General features: G+C 42.6%; 1 long non-coding RNA gene across 2 annotated transcripts in view; it reads left to right on the top strand.

The window, feature by feature from the left end:
• Positions 1-22,772, top strand: part of LOC129550620 (uncharacterized) — an 81,870-nt gene that overhangs the window by 23,486 nt on the left and 35,612 nt on the right. The window contains exons 1-2 of one of the 2 annotated variants that reach the window (XR_008684856.2): positions 15,209-15,386; positions 19,434-19,563. This is a non-coding gene — a long non-coding RNA (uncharacterized LOC129550620). Of the gene's footprint in view, positions 1-15,208; positions 15,387-19,433; positions 19,564-22,772 lie in introns of those variants that run through there. The other variant, XR_016035743.1, reaches the window with a different exon arrangement.

Below are 22,772 nucleotides of genomic sequence, written 5' to 3'. Positions count from 1 at the left end.
ATTCAAATCACATTTATAATCATCGTGATGTAGTCATTATGTGTCTTTCATTATATTCTACCTACATTTAACCCCCACAAGAAAATGTTAGAATCTTAGCTTTAAATAAGAGCCATTTTGAAGAAATTAAAAGGAAAAAATAAGTTTTTATGCTACCCATTGATTTACAAGTTTAGAAGATTTGTTCCTAAGGATCTGATTTCCCTCAGGTGTCAGCCTGGAGAATTTCCTGTAGTTTCAGGTGGCAAAGAACTCTTTTAGTTTTTCTTTATCTGAAAATGTCATCACTTTGCCTTTATTCTTGAAGGATATTTTCTCTATATCTATAATTCGGAGTCAACAATCCTTTTCTTTTAAAAGACTGTTTTGAAATCCTTTCCCCTGTCAACTTGCCTCTGGTTCTGGTGAGATGCCTGTGAAAATTCATGTCATGATGCTGTATCATTTTGTTTCTGGCCACTTTCAAGGTTTTCTAGTTTTGGTTTTCAGCAGGGGGACTGCCACATGCCTAGGCACGATTTGCTTATTTTTTACTCTTGCTTATCCCATGTGAAGTTCACTGAGATTCGTGAATCTGTACTTTCATGGCTTCCACCAAATTTTGAAATCTGGGCCATTCTGTGTTTTCTGCCCTGTTCTCTTTGTTTCTCATACTAATGGTACTCCGGTTTTTGATGTCTTAAATATTTTAACACTGTCATGAAGGTTCCTGAGACTGATAATTTTTTCAGTCTCTTTTCTTTCTCTTCATCAGATTGGATAATTTCTATTGATTTATTTTCAAGTTCAGTTCAGTTCAGTCTGTTCAGTTCAGTCACTCAGTCATGTCCGACTCTCTGCGACCCCATGAATCACAGCACGCCAGGCCTCCCTGTCCACCACCAACTTCCGGAGTTCACTCAAACTCATGTCCACAGAGTCGGTGGTGCCATCCAGCCACCTCATTCTCCGTCGTCCCCTTCTCCTCCCACCCCCAAACTTTCCCAGCATCAGAGTCTTTTCCAGTGAGTCAACTCATCGCATGAGGTGGCCAAAGTATTGGAGTTTCAGCTTTAGCATCAGTCCTTCCAATGAACACCCAGGATTGATCTCCTTTAGAATGGACTGGTTGGATCTCCTTGCAGTCCAAGGGACTCCCAAGAGTCTTCTCCAACACCACAGTTCAAAGCATCAATTCTTCGGCGACCAGCTTTCTTCACAGTCCAACTCTCACATCCATACATGACCACGGGAAAAACCATAGCCTTGACTAGACGGACCTTGGTTGGCAAAGTAATGTCTCTGCTTTTTAATATACCATCAAGGTTGGTCATAACTTTCCTTCCAAGGAGAAGGCGTCTTTTAATTTCATGGCTGCAATCAGCATCCACAGTGATTTTGGAGCCCCCCAAAATAAAGTCTGACACTGTTTCCACTGTTTTCCCATCTATTTCCCATGAAGTGATGGGACCAGATGCCATGATCTTAGTTTCTGAATGTTGAGCTTCAAGCCAACCTTTTCACTCTCCTCTTTCACTTTCATCAAGAGGCTTTTGAGTTCCTCTTCACTTTCTGCCAGCAAATTTGGAAAACTCAGCAGTGGTCACAGAACTGGAAAAGGTCAGTCTTCATTCCAATCCCAAAGAAAGGCAATGCCAAAGAATGCTCAAACTACCGCACAATTGCACTCATCTCACACGCTAGTAAAGTCATGCTCAAAATTCTCCAAGCCAGGCTTCAGCAATATATGAACCGTGAACTCCCAGATGTTCAAGCAGGTTTTAGAAAAGGCAGAGGCACCAGAGATCAAATTGCCAACATCCGCTGGATCATGGAGAAAGCAAGAGAGTTCCAGAAAAATATCTATTTTTGCTTCATTGACTATGCCAAAGCCTTTGACTGTGTGGATCACAATAAACTGTGGAACATTCTGAAAGAGATGGGAATACCAGACCACCTGACCTGCCTCTTGAGAAACTTGTATGCAGGTCAGGAAGCAACAGTCAGAACTGTACATGGAACAACAGACTGGTTCCAATAGGAAAAGGAGTACGTCAAGGCTGTATATTGTCACCTTGCTTATTTAAGTTATATGCAGAGTACATCATGAGGAACGCTGGGCTGGAAGAAGCACAGCTGGAATCAAGATTGCTGGGAGAAATATCAATAACCTCAGATATGCAGATGACACTACCTTATTTTCAAGTTATATATGGCTTATTCGTCTGTCATTTTCATTAGACTCTTAAGGTCATTTGGCGAATTTTTATCTTTATTTTAGATGGTGCATTTTTCAGTACCAAAATTCTTCATTTGGTTATTTCTTATGCTTTTCTCTTTCCTGAAATTTCTTATTTTTTCATTTGTTGTGAGAACATTGTCATTTTCCTCAGGGAGCATCTTTATACTAGCTACTTTAAAGTCATTGGCTCTTTGAATGTTGAGTAATTTTGGATTACATCAAGATTGCATCTTGAACACTGTGTATATTATGTGTGTGAAGATGTTAGAGTTTACCGTATTTCACTGAGAAGTGTGATTTTTTTCTTAGTAGGCAATTAACTTGGTCAGACCTATGACAACCTAGGTGAATGGCACATATATAATATTGAGTGAAAGAAACTTGATACAAAAGGTTATGTATTGTGCTATTTCATTTATGCAAAGTTCAAATACTGTCTAATATGTGTTGTTAGAAGTCAGGGTGCCTGTTACCTTTGAGGGAGAATTAATGATTTGAATGCACAGTGGGGTGGGGTGGGAGTTTCTGGAGGGCTGGTCATATTCCTTTTTTAAAAAACAACTTTATTGACAGATACCAACTGTATATCTTGAAAGTGCACGCTTTGGTAAGTTTTGATATATGGATACGCTCATTAAATCATAACCACAATCCATAATATGAATATGGACATAGCGCCCACCCCTCACGTGTCCTGGTATAACCCACTTCCATCCCTGTCTTCTGTGTGCCCAGGAAGTAAGATCTGCTGTCACTACAGATTACTTTGCATCTTTTAGGATTTTTATAAGTGGAATTTGTACATGATATACTTTTTTTGTCTTATTTCTTTCATTCAGCATCTGTGTATCTTCTTCAATGAAATACCTTTTCAGATTCTTTCTCCCATAGTTTTAATTGAGATTTTTGTTTTGTTTTCTCATTATTTGATATTGAGAGTTCTTATATATTCAGGAGAAAAGTCCTTTATAGATAAATGATTTGTGACTATTTTCCCCAAATAGTATCTTGCCTTTTCATTCTGTTAACAGTTTAAAGAGAGAAGTTCTTAATTTTGATGAACTTCCATCGACTTTATTCTCTTTTGGATTGTGCTTTGGTGTCATATCAAAGAAATTTTACCTAATTCAATGCTACAAACTTTTTCTATGTTTTCTCTTAGAATTTGGTGGATTAAAGTTTTAGATTTACTTTTTTTTTTTTTTTTTTAGAAATATATGTGTGGGAGAACTTCAGAGGTTGAAGTCAATGACTGCTATGTTACTGACAGAGTGTTTGAATGGAAGAAAGAGATTATGTTATATATATTTTGAGTTAATTTTGTATGACTTGTAAATCTAGATCAAAGGTTGTTTTTTTTTTCCCCCTGTCAAATTGTTTTGGCACCATTGGTTGAAAAAAATATTTGCCCACTGAATGGCTATTTGTGACTTTGTACAAAATCAATTGAGCCTTTATTTGTGGGTTTATCTCTATACTTTCTACCCTGCTCCTTTGGTCTATTTGTTTATATTTGTGCTCTGTGCTTATGCAACATTGTAGCTTTATAATAAGTCTTGAAATCAGGTAATAAAAGTGCTCCAACTTTGTTCTGTTTTTCAAAGTTGTTTTATCCACGTTCCTATGCTATTCTGTACGAACTTTAGAATGAGCTTTTCAATTTATTCATTAAAGCACAGTGACATTTTTTTTTCGGTAACTGCATTGATTCCCTACACCAGTTTGGTGGAAGTGACATCATAACAATGTTGAGTCTTCTGATATGTACAGTCTCTTTTGTAGTGAAAGGAAGAGAATGACATGAAGACATGAATCAGAGTATGGGTTCCCTGAATGGCCTCGAGCGTGTCACGGCCCCATTCAGAGCCCGCTTCCTTTTCTGTAATTGAGGGAGAAGAATGCTCTGTATGATCAAGGCAGATAATGATAGAGGAGCTGGCAGTGTTTCAACGATAACAAGGCACTTTTTACATACTGAGTGTTACTGTTATACACCTTGTGGGTTTGTCAAAGAAATGTCCAGCACAGAAGGCATGGGGCTATTTGGGTATGTTGTATCCTTTCCGATCATTATAATCCCAGCAACTGTCATCATCATGCAGTTCCGAGCCTTCTAGGTGGGTTTCCGTGTACTCAAAGTCAGCCATCGGCTTAATTCTGTGATCATCTTAGCCTGATGTCCATTAAAAGGCGTTCACGGCCTCTGCTCTCTCATCTGAATGCTCACTGTATTTCCAGTCTAATTCACATGTCAGTTCTCTTCTACAGGCTGCCTACTTTTCTGGCTGCTTTTGTGGACTTTCATTTTTATTTTCTCCCTACTTTCCTGGTCATGTCTCTTTCACTAACCTGATGTTTCATTTTTACCTGCCGTGGGAGCTGGTCTCAATGCTGGTTCTCTCCTTAACACCTTGGGTTATGTGCCACTTAGGGGCTGTTGGGACCAGTGGTTCTTGGAACGAGGGTTCTGGGCACTACCTGTGACCAGGCCCTGGTGAGTCCTCACACTTACCTCAAGTGTCAGTGGATTTTCTCTTCTGTACACCTCAACCCGCACCAGCGGCAGCTGTGAAACCCACCTGCTGCAGGCACTGACTTAGGAAGATCTGGTAAACATTTTCATTCCTCTCTCTACCACTGTCGGCACTTAGGACTCAGATTCCACATGGGCCAAGACTCATTCCTATTTATTCTACTGCATCGAATGGAAAACTGTTATAATGGGATTTATAGTTGCCCTTTTCTATGGGCTTTCTATTTTTTTCTATTTAATAGCCCCTTTTCTCTCCTTGTCTGCCTACAATGCGGGAGACCTGGGTTCAGTCCCTGGGTTGGGAAGATCCCCTGGAGAAGGAAATGGTAAACCACTCCAGTATTCTTGCCTGGAGAATCCCATGGATGGAGGAGCCTGGTGCGCTACAGTCCATGGGGTCGCAAAGAGTCGGACACGACTGAGCGATGTCACTTTCACTTTCTTTTTCACTTTTCTCTCCTTTCTTGTCCCACATAGGATTGATATGTTTATTATTTCACTTTTCCCTGCTCCATTGGAAGATAAACACTTTTGCTATTCTCTTAGTGCTAACTCTATAGAGTGCAGCAAAGAATGTTTTGGTTTTATCCAAATACGATGCTGACTGGTACTTTGATCCTCCTCCTGGATATTAGATGAGGATATTAGAACACCTTCATTTCATGTACTGCTCTCCTGACACACAGCTGTTGTTGTTGCTGCATCCTTTAGATTTCTTATAAATATTGTGCAATGACACTTCATATTTTCTAATTCCCTGTGACCTTTAAGAGGACTATTTTAATCTTCAGAAACATAGTTGGTTGATGGCTTTTGTTTAGTAATTCCAGACTTTTTTCCTTGTCTGTTATTTATATTTAATTTTGTTTGTGTTGTACTTTCTCTTCATATTTCAGATCAATTATTATACAGCACGTGAATGCTGTATTTGAAAATTATTTTCAGGATAATGGCATGTTCCTCCAGATAGAATTTTTTTGTTTGTTTTAACGAGGTGCCCAGAATTTGATCCAGATGTAATTTCAAGAGCTAAGTTTCATTGAGGTTGATCCCAGATCACTGGTACTTATGCTCCTGCTGAAGTGGTCAAAAATGCTGCTCAGAAAACTTGCAGCAGTCTCTCTGAAATCAGAAGCCTCATCTGTATCAGCAAACATTGCCTTGTTAATGGTAGCCCCAGCTTACCTTTCAGGATGATCATCTTTTTTTCTGGAACTGGGCTCAATAAGCCTCGTGATCCTGTTAGCTTTTTTGATATCTCAAGGGAAATTTTTGAAAAATCCCTAATCCAGATATTTTAATTGTCCTTAGTGAGAGGATTGGTTCAAATTACTTCATTATCAGTGAAGAAAGAAGGTCTACTTTGTTTATTTTTCGCATGCCATTTTTTATTTGTAAATATTTATTTATTTGGCTACCATGGGTTTTAGTCATGGCACATGGGATCCGGTTCCCTGACCAGGGATGGAACCCGGGCCTCCTGCATTGGGTGTGCAGAGTCTTAGCCACTGGACCACCAGAGAAGTCCCTGCTACTTTGTTTTTAACCAGATTGTTAACACTGATTGTTCCATGGACCATGGGACTCCAGGGGAGAGTTTTGCTTCTTATGTTGTATACCATTTGTGTATTTCTTTTCTAATTAAAAAATGTAATTACAGAAAAGAAAGAGAAAATACATGCAAAAGGGCTAGCACAATACTGGGTATGTTATCCTTGCTCAAAGTGTGGTCTTTCCCTCTGCTGACTTCCTCTTTTTGTCCCCCTGCCACCCCCCACCAAGGCTAACCCTCTGCCTCTCCTCGGCTCACTGTCCTGGAGCAGCGACTTCCTGCTCTGTCACAGGAGCCCCACTCCTGCTCCCCTGCCCCCTAGTCTGCAGGCAGGGCTCAGAGCTCTCCTCAGCAGAGACTGAAGGGATTCTTATGTCCTTGGAAAGACTTAAATGTCCTGGTGACATCGAAAGGTGCTGCTCTAACACCTCAGGGAGGTGAGACCCTGTAGCTCTAAAGAGTCAACTCTTGGGCACGCTGGTAACCCTGGAGCTGACTAAATCTGGAATTTGTTGTGCACACGCATGCCCAGTCGTGTCCAACTCTTTGGGACCCAGTGGACTGTAGCACCCTAGGCTCCTCTGTCCATGGGATTTCCCAGGACATTTGATCCAGATGTAATACTGGAGTGGGTTGCCATTTCCTCCTTCAGGGGATCTTCCTGACCCAGGGGTCGAACCCACTTCTCTGGTGTCTGGTGCACTGCAGGCAGGTTCTTTTATTTCCTGAGCCACTGGTGCTTCTCTAAACCTGGAATAAATCACACCAAAGGCATGTTGATTTTATTGACTCTTTGCCACGTGTTTCTAGAATAGGATTTAGCAAATACCACTCATTTGTAATCTTCCCGTAAGAGTGACAGTGGCAAGACTTGAAAAATCTGATGGTCTTTATTTCTGAAAAACTCATAGGAACAACCACTTAAGCACAAGTCCTTTGACTCTCCGTGGAGGGATGTCAGGGGCTGTCCTGGTCTGTCAAAACCCAAATTACTCCCAGTGCCTTTGTGAGAATCTGCCTGTCTTCCCCACTGTGTCTAGTACCATCTGCATTGATTTTCCATTCCATTTCAAGTTCTACCCTATTTGATACTTGTTTTCCTGTTGAAAACAGTCTCAAACCCAGCGTGAAAGCCAGGAGTGAAAAGGTCACAGATGACAGATAAGGGAACACAGGTGCTTCTGTGATTTCCTCTGCCAAGGTAGGGCTGTGTTTCCGGCTCACTTCTTTGGAGAAGCAGCAACTTTCAGGCAATGTTTCTCACTCAAGCGGAGCAGAGTTTACTTTTATGTAACTAACCTATGAAACTATGGCTTCCCTGGTGGCTGAGAGGTTAAAGCGTCTGCCTCCAATGCAGGAGACCTGGGTTCGATCCCTGGGTCGGGAAGATCCCCTGGAGAAGAAAATGGCAACCCACTCCAGTATTCTTACCTGGAGGAGCCTGGTATGCTACAGTCCATAGGGTCACAAAGAGCTGGACACAGCGTGAGTGGCTGAGCACACGCATGTGTTATATAGATAGAACTGAATCACTTTGCTGTACACCTAAAACTAACATAACATTGTAGATCGCCTATACTCCAATTAAAAAAAAGCCAACAGACTGAACACTGTCGTAGCACTATGTGCCAGACGCTTTGAAACTGCATTATTCCTTCACTGAGGGAGCAGTGATTCGTTGGTGAAATTGAGATAAAAGACCAGGATACAATTGTCTCCTTTTGCTGAAAGCAAAATGGAGCAGATGACAGAAGTTTTGCAGGTCAAGGTGCTGACTCAGGAATCAAAGCCACGGAGAACAAACCATATAGCCAGTCCCTTTAGGGTGGTTGAAAGACACTGAACTGAGAACTAACCTGATATGGACAGGGAATGCTTGCCGTGTCAGCTTTGCACATCAGGATTTGGGCAGGATCCTAGGAATGGTTCTGTCAGAGCCTAGAAGAACCTCCAGTCCAGCTCAGAGACCCGGTCATGCTGTCCAAGGGACCTAGGACCTGGGAAAGCAGGAGGGACTGGTGAGGGGTGAATAACCTTCTGGAAAACCCAGTTTCAGCCTTAGATCAGCAAGACCAAAGCTGTTTTGGAGTACACATATTAGCAATATTATTTCAAGACCTCTTTTCCCAAATTCTGTGAGTCAGACTAACATTCCAGGACACTGTCTCTTAGGCTTTCCTGATACTAACTTACTATAACTAGTATCTAAAGGAAAATGCCTTAATTTATATGCAGTATCAAACTCTTCATAAATTGTAAGTAATTAATTTTATCTGTGAGTCTGGAGTCAGTGAGCAACTTTCCTTTACCCCTGGGTCTGATAAGGGGCCAGCCAATTACACTCTGGAAAAGAGGTTGGGAAACACCCAGAGAAAAAGAAGCAGTGACTTCATTATCTACTAGTATGTTGATTCAGGTAACCAATGGGTGAATATACCAGCCATTTTCACCAGTGTTCCAGAAACAGCCTCAGTCCTGCTGACCGTCTCTGGCTGTCCAGCACACAGAATGTCTGCTTTTTCTTGTTGCCTGTGAATCTAGGCTCAAGAAAGACAGACCAGCTGGGTTTTAGACCCCATCAAATGCCATCTTAGATTATATTCTGAAAACAAATAGATACTGCTGGTGGGTTCTCAGCAGATGGAGGGACAGTCATGAATCCTTGGAAAGGGATGTTGTTTTGGTTGGTTGACAGGTTTTTACTTTAGATTTAGTTTTAACAGTTGAGCCTGTCCATGTGTTCTGCTTTGCTAGGGCTGCCATAGCAAAATATCACAGAATGGGTGGTTTAAACATGGAGACCTATTTTTCACAGTGCTGGAGGCTGGGAGTCCAAGACCAAGGTGCCAGCAGGTTGGTTTTCTCTGAGGCCTGTGTCCTTGGCTTGCAGACGGCTGCTTTCTCCTTGTGTTCTCTCCTGGCCTTTCCTCTGAGCACATGTATCTGTGGTGTCTTTCCATGTGTTCAAATTTCCTCTTCCTATAAGGACACCAGTCACACTGGATTAAGGTCCACCTTAAGGGCCTTATTTTAACTTAACTACCACTTTCAAGGCCTTAAATAGATTCAAGGGATTAGATCCAAATAGATTCAAAGGATTAGATGATAGAGAGCCTGAAGAACTATGGACAGGGGTTCGTGACATTGTATAGGAGGCAGAGATCAAGACCATCCCCAAGAAAGAGAAATGCAAAAAGGCAAAATGGTTGTTTGAGGAGGCCTTACAAATAGCTGTGAAAAGAAGAGAAGCTAAAAGCAAAGGGGAAAAAGAAAGATATATCCATGTGAATGCAGAGTTCCAAAGAATAGCAAGGAGAAATAAGAAAGCCTTCCTCAGTGATCAATGCAAAGAAATAGAGGAAAACAATAGAATGGGAAAGACTAGAGACCTCTTCAAGAAAATTGGAGATACCAAGGGAACATTTCATGCAAAGATGGGCATAATAAAGGACAGAAATGCTATGGACCTAACAGAAGCAGAAGATATTAAGAAAAGGGGGCAAGAATACACAGAAGAACCATATAAAAAAGATCTTCACAACCCAGATAATCACAATGGTGTGATCACTCACCCCGAGTCAGACATCCTGGAATGTGAAGTCAAGTGGGCCTTAGAAAGCATCACTATGAACAAAGCTAGTGGAGGTGATAGAATTCCAGTTGAACTATTTCAAATCCTAAAAGATGATGCTGTGAAAGTGCTGCACTCAATATGCCAGCAAATCTGGAAAGCTCAGCAGTGGCCATAAGACTGGAAAAGGTCAGTTTTCATTCCAATCCCAAAGAAAGGGAATGCCAAAGAATGCTCAAACTACCGCACAATTACACTCATCTCACACGCTAGTAAAGTAATGCTCAAAATTCTCTAAGCGAGGCTTCAACAGTACATCATCTGTGAACTTCCAGATGTTCAAGCTTGATTTAGAAAAGGCAGAGGCACCAGAGATCAAATTGCTAACATCCATTGGATCACTGAAAAAACAAGAGAGTTCCAGAAATATATCTACTTCTGCTTTATTGACTATGCCAAAGCTTTTGACTATGTGGATCACAACAACCTGTGGAAAATTCTTGAAGAGTTGAGAATACCAGACCACCTGGCCTTCCTCCTGAGAAATCTATATGCAGGTCAAGAAGCAACAGTTAGAACTGGACATGGAGCAACAGACTTGTTCCCAATCAGGAAAGGAGTACGTCAAGGCTGTATATTGTCACCCTGCTTATTTAACTTATATGCAGAGTACATCATGCGAAATGCCAGGGTGGATGAAGCACAAGCTAGAATCAAGATTGCTGGGAGAAATATCAATAACCTCAGATATGCAGATGATACCACCCTTATGGCAGAAAGTGAAAAAGAACTAAAGAGCCTCTTGATGAAAGTGAAAGAGGAAACTGAAAAAGCTGGCTTAAAACTCAACATTCAGAAAACTAAGATCATGGCATCCTTTTCCATCACTTCATGGCAGATAGATGGGAAAACAATGGAAACAGTGTAAGACTTTATTTTGCGGGGGCTCTGAGATGGTGACTGCAGCTATGAAATTAAAAGATACTTGCTCCTTGGAAGAAAAGTTATGACCAACCTAGACAGCATATTAAAAAGCAGAGACGTTACTTTGCCAATAAAGGTCCATCTAGTCAAAGCTATGGTTTTTCCAGTGGTCATGTATGGATGTGAGAGTTGGAATAAAGAAAGCTGAGTGCCAAAGAATTGGTGCTTTTGAACTGTGGTGTTGGAGAAGACTCTTGAGAGTCCCTTGGACAGCAAGGAGATCCAACCAGTCAATCCTAAAGGAGATCAGTCCTGAGTATTCATTGGAAGGACTGATGCTAAAGCTGAAACTCCAATACTTTGGCCACCTGATGTGAAGAACTGACTTGTTTGAAAAGACCCTGATGCTGGGAAAGATTGAAGGCAGGAGGAGAAGGGGATGACAAAGGATGATATGGTTGGATGGCATCACCGACTTGATGGAGATGAGTTTGAGTAGGCTCTGGGAGTTGGTGATGGACAGGGAAGCCTGGTGAGCTGCAATCCATGGGGTCGCAAAGATTCAGACACGACTGAACGACTGAACTGAACCGAACTGAACTGAACTGAATGAAACTGAAGACCCTGTCCCTGAGAACAGTCCTGTTCTGAGGTACTGGGTGTTAGATTTCATCAACACGTTCATTTCACAAAAGGGAGATGATCATTGAAACCATGTCAGAAATTTCTGTGGGGATAAATGAGAGAATGCATGCAAACTGTGGCAAATTTCTTGACACAGGCCTAGCACTCAAAGTAACTCATTTTTAAGATTGTTAATAACATGAACACATTGTAATCCTCATTTAATACACAGGAAAACTGTGGTTCAGAAAGTTTAAGTATTCAGCAACTTTCCAAAGTCACCTAATAAAGAGTGGATCTGGGATTTCATCCTATATAGTTGTTTTCTGCTACCACTTTATGCTGTCTCTTGTTCTTTGTAGCTAACATATAAGTTCTGATAGAAGTTTAGATTAGAATAAAAAGTTTGTGGGGGAAGTTGGGAAGGGCAAGCAGAAGGTTGTCTTGGAGGCTTATAGAAAATGTGTAACCATCAGTTTCAAAGAGGTAGAAAGAGGACCCAGGGAATAGAGTTGTGCAAAGACTTCTATGGAAATTGAATAAAAGAACAATAAAGCACTGGAATAAAAAAAAAAAAAACACTGGAAGCCATTGTTTGGACTGCCATTTATAAAGCAGAAAGGGAAAAGTGGAAGCAATATACCTCCCAGAAATTTTAATGGTTTTCAGACTTATTTTTAACTATTTGCCAAATTCTTAGAACTGGAGGAAAAATCTATTAAATTTTTTGCTGTTTATACAATTTGCACAATCCACAGTCAATTTTGCATTTCCTTTTTCCACTCTGGCCTGATGGAAATAATAATTCTCTTTGTAAAGGATTCTTCTGAGCACCTCTAGTTGAAAGTAAAAGAAACATAAAATGAAAAGCAAGATGAATACAAAACCCTTTCTGCAGAGTTGGGAAATAGCAGGCAGACACAACATTGAGAGCATTAGGATGCCAGTCGTCAGCATCTACCCGCAGGCATTATTGTCCCCAAGACACTTCTGTGGGTTGAGATCTCACTGTTGGTTTGGGGCAGTGCAAGAGCCAGGACAGAATCTGTGAAAGCCTCCTGTTCTTTCACCTCTGCTTGCTCGCTCAGGGAAACTGCAGACCACTTTAAAAAAGGCAAACTCTGCCTCGATGAAGCATGTGGGTGGAAATGTCATTAGCTGGTCCAAGACACAGCCTAGGCACAGGAGAGGCTGGGCGGCAGAGTGGAGCACGGATGGGCTTCCTCTATCTAGAAGAGAAGGCGGTTCTCTTAGGTTGAGTATGGGGGCTTAGAGGTTACTAGAATTCATGTGATAGAAAATAAAAAGAAACTTCTAACCGGGACTGTTTTGTGCCCCCAAGACACACTTGTCTACAGAGGCAGATGGGTCAAGGTCTCTACAGCCAAAAAAAAATCCAAATTTAGAGACGTTTCCACCCAAGGTCTCTTTTGGTTGAGGATAAGTTGCCTCATCCTACTTGCAGATCCAAATTTCAAAATTCTCTCTTCCACGTCTGTCCCTGAGAAGCATAAATCACTTTGAGGAAACTGGAGCCTATTATACAGAGTGAAGTAAGCCAGAAAGAAAAACACCAATACAGTATACTAACGCATATATATGGAATTTAGAAAGATGCAAATGATAACCCTGTATACGAGACAGCAAAAGAGACACAGATGTATAGAACAGTCTTTGGGACTCTGTGGGAGAGGGTGAGGGTGGGATGATTTGGGAGAATGGCATTGAAACACGTATGTTGTCATATGTGAAACGAATCACTAGTTCAGGGTCAATGCATGTTATAGGATGCTTGGGGCTGGCATGCGGGGATGACCCAGAGGGAGGATAAAGGGAGGAGGGAGGGGGGGGGGTTCAGGAGGGGGAACTTATGTAAACCCGGGGCGAATTCATGTCAATGTATGGCAAAACCAACCAATATAATATTGTAAAATAATTTGCCTCCAATAAAAAAAAAAAAAGCAAAAAAAAAAAAAAGGAAACAAAATAATCATTCTGAGCAAATGACCTGTGTTACAGAGTTGGAAAAGCCAAGAGAAAAAAAAAAAACCACAAAAATAATTAGACATGATTAATACATTCAAAATATTTGTTAAATTGGCCAGTTGAGTCAGTAGTTCTCATATATAAAGTACAAAAGGCAGCCCGCAAATGGAAGTAAAGAGTTTGTCTATAAAAGCAACAGGACATTTAATACTCTTCTGAATGATACTAGAAAGAGAGGTGAAAGAGCTCTAGGGAAAAAAGAAAAAGGGAGAGCTGGTTAGGGCCACAGACAGATGAGAATAAGAGAAGAGATTCATCTTGTCCTTTGACCGGAAGACTCTACATTTTATAACATGTACACTTTCTTGAAGTTAATTTATACATACTGCCTAATTCCTATCACTATCTCAGCCGAATTTTTCTTGGACTGTAACAAAAGGACTCAAAAACTCATCTCAATGACTCATTTTATTGAAAAAGTCCTAAAAATCTTTAAAAAATAAGAATAACATGGGAAATTTATTCCATACAATGAAACTACAGTATTACCACATGAAGTACCAGATACAAAAATATAGACAGTTTACTTCAGCCAAGAGAAACAATAGATTCATGTGTATACAAGAATTCAATTTACAAAAGATCACAATGCAAATCAACTCTGGCTACCCAGATACAACTTTTGGGAAAGAAAATCTGAAGAAAAGCTTCAATATCCTATCATCTACATCTCCTCTGAGTGAATAATTCTAATTCCATAGATGTATCCAAAAGATGTGCATCTTGCTGTTTTTAAACTTAAAAAGCAACTTAAAAGCCTGTTAAAAGAGAATTTTAAACTAAAACCTTATGTATGCACATTTAAAAATAGAATATTATACAGTCGTTAAAATAATATGTCAAGACAAGTTTTAAAAAAGTATGCATGGTAAGATCTCACTTTGGTGTGTTTATATTTATTTTAGCAATGTATGTATTGTAAGAATATGGAAGTGAAAGTTGCTCAGTTGTGTCTGACTCTTTGTGACACCATGGACTATACAATCCATGGAATTCTCCAGACCAGAATACTGGCGTGGGTAGCCTTTCCCTTCTCCAGGGGATCTTCCCAACCCAGGGATTAAACCCAGCTCTCCCGCATTGCAGGCGGATTCTTTACCAGCTGAGCCACAAGGGAAGCCCAAGAATACTGGAGTGGGTAGCCTATCCCTTCTCCAGTGGATTTTCCTGACCCAGGAATCAAACCGGGGTCTCCTGCATTGCAGGCGGATTCTTTACCAACTAAGCTATCAGGGAATGTTATCAGAATATCACAAAGGCTAATGGGACTCATTCTGGATAGCAGGTGACTAAATTTTATTTTTCATATTGCTTCTATGGATCTTATGAAGTACACACAGTGATCACGTGTGGCTCAGGTAACTAACAATTGATAATAAAGGCAGCTTGCACAGAAGGAGAGGGGAGATTGAAAAGCCCTCATTGACAGAGTAGGTCTGTCTAGTTTGCCAAATCATAAAATTAATGACAGCATTGTATGTCCCACTTATCCAGTCGTAGGACGTTTATCCTAAGGGGAAGCTCTCTCAGGGAGCAGCAGTGTCTTGGCAGACAGTGAAAAAGTCTCAGCCCCCAATTAGTTTCCTATCTGTCTCACCTGAAAGCTGAGCTCCAACTTCAAAGCCCAATTGTTCAGATTGTCTCACGTAGCTCAGGCAGGGTGGACATCATGGCATCTTCTTGACCTTTCTTTTTGATTGCAGGCATCCGTCTGAATGATGTTTCTGTGCATTTTCAAATCAGAGAAGGAAGAATTGTAGTAATATAAAGACCAACTGGAGCTGGGTTCCAGGAAGGAACAAAATAAGCATTTCCATGGTCTCTCTAGCCACTAAACGTGATGTGACTGATATATTTCCTTTTGTTTCAAAAGATAAGAACTTATATCTGAATTCAGTGTACACATACAGGCAACGTAAGCGATAGACAAATTCTATTTCTGCATTTTTTTCATACTTTTAAAATGGCCTTGAGTTTAAAATCTTCAGTTATGTTCTTTCATATTATTTAGTTCCATAAACAGCTCGAAATCCTTTTGGAAGAAGGTTAGATTGGGAGACCTTCCCAGGAAGGCTGAGAACAGAAGCTGTGACCTTCAGAGATACATGCAGTTAGTCTGACTTCTTAGGAGGCACAGCAGTGGTTACACAGCCAGTCTGTAGTGGAGCCTTAGTCCTGCAGCAGTAGTGGAGGGTATCCTCCCAGTGGTGACACTGGAAGGTCCAGTGGGATCTGTCTGATTTTCTCTCACTCATGAGGGAGGAAGAGGGAGCACTCCCAGCTCTGGAGACTCAGGTCTCAGGCTCCAGGGGGTTTGGACCCAGAGTAGAGGGAGTCTGTGGTTGATGGAGGTGTCTGAGCCAAGGATGGGTCTCTTCCAGCATGTAGAAAGCTGTAGGCACATACACTGAGGCCCAGGGGTGGTGGCTAAAGTCGTAATGGGGTTGCTCACTCAATTTCCCAGCTACAGGGAGCCTGTGACATCAGCCCCTCCTTTAGTGTCACCAAGTTCCTACTGCTCACTGCTCAGTGGGCCAATAAAGTGAGAGACTAGTTGTTTGGGCAAGAAACAGTGACTTTATTCAGAAAGCCAGCTGACTGAGAAGATGGTGGACTAGTGTCCCAAAGAACCGTCTTACTCAAGTTAGAATTCAGGCTTCTTTTATACTAAAAGAATGGCATGTGACTGGTTGTTGGAAACTTCTCACTGTAGGAATCCTTTGTTCTTACAGCTGTCAAGTGGGTCTAGTCACAATGTTTCACTAAATCTCCAAGAAGGCAAATGTTATTCTCTGTTCTGCAACTTTTTGTCTGTATATGAATGGAAAAGTTTTATACTTTTAAAAGTCAGAGCCTTGAGAATGGGATATCAGGTATATTTCAGGCTCTAGGCAACATTCAGCATGACTAAGCACAGGCAGCAGAGTACAAGTGTTAGAGCTAAAGGACTAGATCCCATATGGAGTTAAGTTTGTTCTTTCCAGTTACAATTGTTCTCTTCTGTTACATTCTCTGACTCCAAGGGCTCTGATCCTTCATCAGCACCCTGGACACTCATGGCCCATCTGCCAACTCTTTCAGCCTATTCGGACTCAAGAGCCCCGTGCCCCAGTGGTCCAGCCTCTGCCTACCAGATTCAGAAAGTTACCCAGGGGTGTGGGCACAGGTGTTCAGGTGTAGAGATGAATAGCCAAGAGCTTGTTGGCAAAATTCAGCCTCTGCTCTGGTTCCAAATAGAAACGTAGACACAAAATTTGGGGTGAGGTAGAAAAGAGTAGCTTTTATTATTTTTCCAGGCAGACAGGGATACAGTGGGCTAGTGCCCTCAAAACTGTGTGTCCCATCCTGGATAATGATAAAGTGTTCAAGGAGCAGGGCGTGACCAGCTTGTGGACATTCTTCTAACGGTTGGTGGTGAGGTAGTGGGGAGACAGCATCATCAACCTCCTGGTTCCAACCAGTCTGGATTCTATGTTCTTGCAGTCAACAGTTTTCATCTGGAAGGGGTGTGCTTCCCGTAAAAACAATTTGGGAACATGTGTCAGGCCTTTGTCTATATCTCTCAAGAGCTATGAGTTCCACCATGTGGCAGATTTGTAGTCTAAATTGTTACCAGTTCCCCAGCCCCACAGCTCCTCTTTGTTTCCACATCTCCACATTTCCCAGTCACTTACTCTTGAGTCAGCCTTTTATTACCAAAGACAAGGACACAGGGACTTGTACATGGTGTCAAGCTCTCCTCCCAGGGAAGTCTCCCTAACTCTGGTCTTCTCCTTCAGTCCAGAGGGTTTATCTGTCACCTGCCACTCAACCCCCCAGAACACCTCACACAGTGTTTGTCACTTCATGCTCAGCAGTGACAGCTGCTGTTCTTTTTTTTTTTTCTTGTATAAATTGTATAAATAATGTTGCCTAGTGAGATCCAACCAGTCCATTCTAAAGGAGATCAATCCTGGGTGTTCATTGGAAGGACTGATGCTAAAGCTGAAACTCCAATACTTTGGCCACCTCATGTGACAAGTTGACTCACTGGAAAAGACTCTGATGCTGGGAAAGGTTGGGGGCGGGAGGAGAAGGGGACGACAGAAAATGAGATGGCTGGATGGTATCACCGACTCTGTGGACATGAATTTGAGTGAACTCCGGGAGTTGGTGATGGACAGGGAGGCCTGGTGTGCTGTGATTCATGGGGTCGCAGAGAGTCGGACACGACTGAGCGACTGAACTGAACTGAACTGAACTGAACTGAATCTATGCCTCAAGGGCATCTTGATCTTAGTCCAACTTTGCCTCTAAAACACTGGGTGATTTTGGGCAAGACAATAACCTCTGTAGGCTTCCGGCACTTCTTAAAAAAGGAAAATTGAAAGAAGATAGAGCAGTGGCCAACATAATGCAGACCACAGAGCACTTTTCCTTAAAGTTGATCACACAAAACACAAAATCTGTGGGATGTTAAGAAGTGTTATGAGACAATATTTCTGTGATCAAATGACTTTGATCAACACTGGATTAAATGAAGCAAGGAGGTCTGGCACTGAGAGAGGGCCTGAACAGGAGAGAAGGCAAGAGAGAGAAATTATCCTGTCTGATGACTCTGCTTGCGGAAGGTTCTTTGAGATGGCCGTATGTCCTTACACTGAATACCACTCTTCTCATACCAGCCTGAGTGTTTATCTGCTCCCTAGACCCAGACCAAAGTGAAAGTGAAAGTCACTCAGTCATGTTTGACTCTTTGCGACCCCATGGACTCTACAGTCGGTGGAATTCTCCAGGCCAGAATACTGGAGTGGAGTCGGTAGCTGTGCCCTTTTCCAGGGGATCTCCCCAGTGCAGGCATTGAACCAGGTCTCCTGCATTGCAGGAGGGTTCAGTAGGCCCAGGTGATCACCCACCAACCCCTTTGCCAGCACCGAGAAGGAGACCAGCCATCTCTCATGCATCCCTCTCCCACTCTATCTCCCTGTGTATCTGCTTCCTTCACTTCTAACCAACATCCTCTTCTTCTCCATTTCACGAGTGTCCTTAACGACTGACCGTGACCTTTCAGCTTTGGCCCCTCTCTCGAGTGCTCATTAATTGCCAGGAAAGGCCTTGATAGGCCCAGCCCATCTTTTTGAGCCAGGCCGCAACTCATGGGTGGCCAGCCAATGGATGGCTTACTTTTGAATCAAGTCGCATCCCTCACTCAGCTGGCCCTGCTCAAGGGCCTTCAGGGCTGGCAGATCCCCTGAGTTGGGGGACACGATCAAGTACCTCAAACCCTGCTGATTCAGTCCTTAGGGAGGGGAGTCGTGGAGGACCTAGAGAACGTGGACACTCATTATGTCGTCTTCTCGTCTGGAATTCAGAAGTTCCGTTCCTTCGCCTCGTCTCTCCTTTGTATCACTTACCTATGCTGCGTAACAAACCACTCCGGAAGTCGGCTCATGAACATGCAGGTCAGCTGGGTAGTTCTGGCCTGGACCAGACTTGGCTGATCTTGGATCAGCTGGCTCAGCATCTGAGGTCAGCTGGCCACTCGTTTAGGATGGCCTCACTCAGTTTTGCAAGAGGTTGGATGTCAACCATGGTGATGGAGACCCCTGAGTCAAGTGTCTCTTATCTTTCAGCAGACTAGCCTGAATTTGCCTACCCTCAAGTGTTGTGAGCTGGCTCTGCCTCACACCTCTCTCTTTTGAATCCTCTTTTAACCAAAGAACCCTGATTCTACCCTAATGCCCTCCAGCTTGGTGGACCTTTGTTTTCTTCTGACTCCCTCACATATATTGACCATTTATTCCCCTCTCTGGGTTGTCAGATTTAGCAAGTAGAAATATAGAAAATATTAATTTGAATATTATGTAAGCAATAAAATTTTTTTAGAACAAGTACATTCCAAACATAGCATGGGATATACTTATACTGAAAGATTAATTATGGAAATTCAAGTTTAACTCTGTGCTCTTATTTTGTCTGGCAGCCATCCCCTCCCACAAGTCCTCCTTGGCCCAGTCTCAAGGGAGGGAGGGAACACTGAGCTGCTTCTAGGATGCACCAGTGATCGTCTGTAACCAGCAGGGGCAGGCGAGCCTTTGAAAGCACTGCAGTAGGTATGGAAGCAACATCTTTTCTTCTCAGTGTCTCTTTCCTGGTATATGAATGATGGCTGAGCGTACTCGTTATTTGAGAGATCCCAATTCCTTTGAGAAACACTTCCCTCTCAAACATGAAGTCGATCAAGACATCACCATAGACAGACACACACGATTCAGTGTTACCTCACTGGCATTGGTTTAGCTGCTAAGTCATATCCAATTCTTGCAACCCCATGGGCTATAGCCCACCAGGCTCCTCTGTCCATGGGATTCTCAAGGCAAGAACACTGGAGTGGGTTGCCATTTCCTTCTCCGTTAATCTCACTCTATTTGGTGCTGAAGTCCATGGATTTCTGGGCCTAGGCTACCCTGATATAATTTAAACATTTAGTAGCCTGAATGTGTTATAGGTATTTCCAACTGGTGTCCTCCAAGCTGAATTTGAGATCTGGATTTGGGCTCACGGGGGTAGACTTTGCTGTGCTGTGTTTAGTCGCTTAGTTATGTCCAACTCTTTGCAACCGCATGGACTGTAGCCTGCCAGGCTCCTCAGTCCATGGGGATTCTCCTGGCAAGCATACTGGAGTGGGTTTCCATGCCCTCCTCCAGGGGATCTTCCTGACCCAGGAATCGAACCAGGGTCTCCTGCATTGCAGGAGGATTCTTTACTAGCTGAGCTCCCCAGGAAGCCCCAGGTGGTAGACTGCATGGGCTAAAATGTCAGTCTAGGAATCTGCTCTTATCTCTGGCTCCAGGAGAGAGCTCCGCTACAGCATTCACTTTCTAACATCTGCGTATAACAATAGTAAGTCAGTCCAGGCCAGAGCCCTTTAGACAGGCTTTCAAGGGGGTCATCCTTTCCTTTAGTTTATGGGGAGGGCTTTCTTTCTTACACGAACCCCGCTGCCATCACGCTTCCAACAGGAGGTATCAGGTCACGCATACCTCTCAGTCAGCTCTCTGAGTACATTCTCACCCCCACACCCCCTCACCCTTCCATTTACCACTGGCTTTCTGTCTTGAAGCATCTAAGATTCCAGATTTGGGTTTAGGTTTTGCAGGAAACAGTTCTTGTAGATCTGAGGCAGATGTCACTGGGTCCAGCTCGACTGACCAGGGTTTTGTGGATGATACTGATGCAAAGCCATTGGCAACAGTGAAAACACACACAGACACACACAAAACAACAACAACAACAAACCGACAAACAAATATTGGATTTCCATATGCCTTGTGCATCTTGTTCAAAAATCACTGCCACTGCTTTCAATTTTTCCCCATCCATTTGCCATGAAGTGATGGTACTGGATGCCATGATCTTAGTTTTTTGAATGTTGAGCTTTAAGTCAGCTTTTTTCACTATTAGGAAACTCTTGGTTAAGTGTAATGTGAATTGAAGTGGGTTGGGTATTTCCTGACCTGCTCCTTTTTAATTTTAATAGCATATTGATTTCTAGCACACTGGTGAACAAAGTAAATAAGAATCTCCTCTATAATGTTCAGAGATTCAGAGAACAGGTAACAAGACTTCTTATTAGCAAAAGTCTTCTTGCACAGTGGAGTTGCCATTGGAGATTGCAAATGAGTGTGGTGTGGTCCAAGTTCTCTAGAGTGACAGTTCAGTTCAGCAGTTCAGTTGTGTCTGACTCTTTGCGACCCCATGGGCTGTAGCACATGCAACAAAACATGTTCTTTTAGAGTGACAAAGAACTAATAGAAAAGATTATCTACCTATCATTATCTAACTACCTACTACTGCTGCTACTGCTGCTAAGTCACTTCAGTCATGTCTGACTCTGTGTGACCCCATAGACGGAAGCCCACCAGGCTCCCCCGTCCCTGGGATTCTCCAGGCAAGAACACTGGAGTGGGTTGCCATTTCCTTCTCCAATGTGTGAAAGTGAAAGTGAAGTCTTTCAGTCGTGTCCGACCCATAGCGACCCCACGGACTGCAGCCCACCAGGCTCCTCCATCCATGGGATTTTCTAGGCAAGAGTACTGGAGTGGCTTGCCATTGCCTTCTCCGATCTAACTACCTATCATCTACCTATTGTCTATGCTGTTGTCCAGTCATGTCCAACTCTTTGCAACCCCATGGACTGCAGCATGCCGGTCTTCCCTGTCCTTCACTGTCTCCCAGTGTTTGCTTAAACTCATGCCCATTGAGTCATTGAGGCCATCCAACCATCTCATCCTCTGTCATCCCCTTCTCCTCCTGCCCTCAGTCTTTCCCAGCATCAGGGTCTTTTCCAGTGAGTTGGCTCTTCACATCAGGTGGCCAAAGTATTGGAGGTTTAGCTTCAGTCCTTCCAATGAATATTCAGAGTTGATTTCCTTTAGGATTGACTGCTTTGATCTCCTTGCAGTCCAAGGGAATCTCAAGAGTCTTCTCCAGCACCACAGTTTGAAAGCATCAATTCTTCTGTGTCGAGCCTTCTTTATGATCCAACTCTCACATCTGTACATGGCCCCTGGAGAAAACATGGCTTTTACTAGACAGACTTTTGTCAGAAAAGTGAGGTCTCTGCTTTTAAAAACTGTCTAGGTTCGACATAGCTTTATCATCTACCTGTCGTTGTCTACTATCTGTCTATTGATCTATCATGTATCTATCTGTGTATCTCTCATCGTCTGTCAACCTACCCATCGACCATCTATGTGGGTATCTATCTTTCTGTGTATCGATCATCTTTAACTGATTGGAATTGGCTCATGTAGCTATGGTGGCTGGCAAGTCCCAAATCTGTAGAGCTGATGTCCTAGTTTGAGGGTCATCAGACAAGTAAATTCTCCCTTCCTCAGGGGAGGGTCAGTTTTTCGTTCTATTCAGTTATCATTGTTCAGTCATTCAGTCGTGTCGGACTCTTTGTGACCCCATGGACTGCAGCACACCAGGCTTCCCTGTCCTTCACCATCTCCTGGAGCTTACTCAAACTCATGTCCATTGAGTTGGTGATGACATCCAACCATCAAGTCCTCTGTCCTCCCCTTCTCCTCCTGCCTGTTCTATTCAGGTTTTCGGTGAATTGAATGAGGCCCACTCACATTATGGAGGGCAATCTGCTTTAATTCATTTAAATGTTAATTTCATCCAACACACATACGCAAACACTCAGAATAATGTCTGGGCACCAAATTCCTGGGCACTCACTCCATGGACCAACCAATGGACACTTAATCTGAGGTTACCACCAAGGGCATGGAATTATAGCTCAGGCTTCTCT

Source organism: Moschus berezovskii, chromosome 21 (genome assembly GCF_049115385.1).
Source record: "Moschus berezovskii isolate FMDL1 chromosome 21, NW_MosBer_1.0, whole genome shotgun sequence".
Lineage (NCBI taxonomy): Eukaryota > Metazoa > Chordata > Mammalia > Artiodactyla > Moschidae > Moschus > Moschus berezovskii.
The sequence above is the reverse complement of the archived record's forward strand: the minus strand, read 5'-3'. Positions and strand labels throughout refer to the sequence as shown.